The following is a 2,288-nucleotide window of genomic DNA, read 5'->3' as shown; positions in this document are numbered from 1 at the left end:
TATGCTTTTTCATTGTTGAACTCTATTTTTGATTATAATTTCCATTGCCTTTGACAGAGACAGCAATCAATTGCCGTTCCTTTTTGAAAGCCGCAGACTGCAAAAGACCGGACTGGATGCAAGCACTTGTTGGTCCAAATGAAGTCAAGGAACTCCCCCCCCCCCGAGATCTTCATTCCATGGAACTATTGCCGTTATGAGCACTCACATTTTACACTGTGGGTGCACTTTGCGGGATTGCGCGCAATGCTTCGGAACCCGGGGAACTTACCAGTTTGTATGGGCTGGCCTGCCTCTGAGTGTTGTTATTTGTAGGCTCATGCCCAGCCTTAGTAGTCAAGTTACACTGCTGGGAGGTGGGGCCACTGGCATAAATAGGGGGAGGAGCCAGCATTAGCCATTAACTCAGGAGCTTCACCCACCCACCCCTCCCTTTGTTTAATGTCAACCTTTTTTTCTTCCTATTTAGCGGGCGCTGCTACGGTCTTTTGACTGGTTGCTGTTGAAGAGCCAGGAAGAAATTTTCCTGCATTGGCAGGTTTTGTCTTCCCCGTAGCCCTGGGTGGAATCCTTTAGTATTTTCTTCCCTACATTTTTTTTTTTGGGGGGGAGGCGTGAAGTGGTGACTCACCCTCCCACTGCGGTGGCGATTCCAGGTTGTAATATGGGTGTCACTGGCCATACACTGAAAGGTTGTCAGTGAACAACCCTGCGTGTGGGGATATAGGGTGGGCTGCCTGCGTATACATACATCTTGCAGAGCACCCCCATATCCCATTTACCTTGAGGAGCCCCAGTTCCCCCGGCTGGGGGGCTGGGAGGGATACACGCCCAAGGCCTAAGCCAAGGGCTCCTACATTTGAAAGTTTAATAAAGTTGCGGCCAAATTTTAATCCACAAAACACGTGGTCATGTGTCATTATTACTTACTGGTGGTCCCTGGGGGCTGGGGTGGTTGCCACCTGGTCACGCAATCAAGAGAAGGTTCACACTTGCATGATCACCACCTACAGGTGTGATTTCAGACTGGATCTGTAAGAGCTTCTGCAGCACCATTGTTGTTTAGTCGTTTAGTCGTGTCCGACTCTTCATGACCCCATGGACCAGAGCACGCCAGGCACTCCTGTCTTCCACTGCCTCCCGCAGTTTGGTCAAACTCATGCTGGCAGCTTCGAGAACACTGTCCAACCAACTTGTCCTCTGTCGTCCCCCTCTCCTTGTGCCCTCCATCTTTCCCAACGTCAGGGTCTTTTCCAGGGAGTCTTCTCTTCTCATGACGTGGCCAAAGTATTGGAGCCTCAGCTTCAAGATCTGTCCTTCCAGTGAGCACTCAGGGCTGATTTCCTTAAGAATGGATAGGTTTGATCTTCTTGCAGTCCATGGGACTCTCAAGAGTCTCCTCCAGCACCATAATTCAAAAGCATCAATTCTTTGGTGATCAGCCTTCTTTATGGTCCAGCTTTCACTTCCATACATCACTATTGGGAAAACCATAGTTTTAACTATACGGACCTTTGTTGGCAAGGTGATGTCTGTGCTTTTTAAGATGCTGTCTAGGTTTGTCATTGGTTTTCTCCCAAGAAGCAGGCATCTTTTAATTTGTGACTGCTGTCACTATCTGCAGTGATCATGGAGCCCAAGAAAGTAAAATCTTTCACTGCCTATATTTCTTCCCCTTCTATTTGCCAGGAGGTGATGGGCCCAGTGGCCATGATCTTCCTTTTTTTTATGTTGAGCTTCAGACCATACGTCAACACAAAAGTTGGCCGGTGAATGGGCGGTGGCATTCCCAGGCACCCTTGCAGGAAGGGGGTGGCGGCAGGCTGTGACGTTTTCACATTGTTGGGCTGTGACGTTTTCACATTGTTGGGCCAAGCACGGAGCTCACACGTTCTAAAATCCACCCTATGGAGTATCTTTGTGGTCACAGTTGCCCACAAGTAGTAGCACCTGACTTAGCATGGCCTGGCTGATGGGCAATTCACATGAGCTTGGAGACTGACAAGTGAACTAACACACTCATGTGCGACTTTTGCAAAGTGGTGCTTGTCAGTATAGTCAGATATCAGCTCCAGAACCAGGTCTTGGTAATCAGAAAACGGCACCTGTTCACAGTCATTCATGAAAGGATGTCTGCTAAAGGCTGGTTGCTCATAATCTCACAGAGCATTTCCTTCTGCTGGGACCACATAACACCAGTTCTGAGAGATCTGCATTGGCTCCCAGTACGTTTCAGAGCACAATTCAAAGTGTTGGTGCTGGCCTTGAAAGCCCTAAACTGCCTCGGT

This window comes from Podarcis vaucheri (genome assembly GCF_965113315.1).
Source record: "Podarcis vaucheri genome assembly, chromosome: 1".
Classification (NCBI taxonomy): Eukaryota; Metazoa; Chordata; class Lepidosauria; order Squamata; family Lacertidae; genus Podarcis; species Podarcis vaucheri.
Note: the sequence above shows the minus strand (reverse complement) of the source record.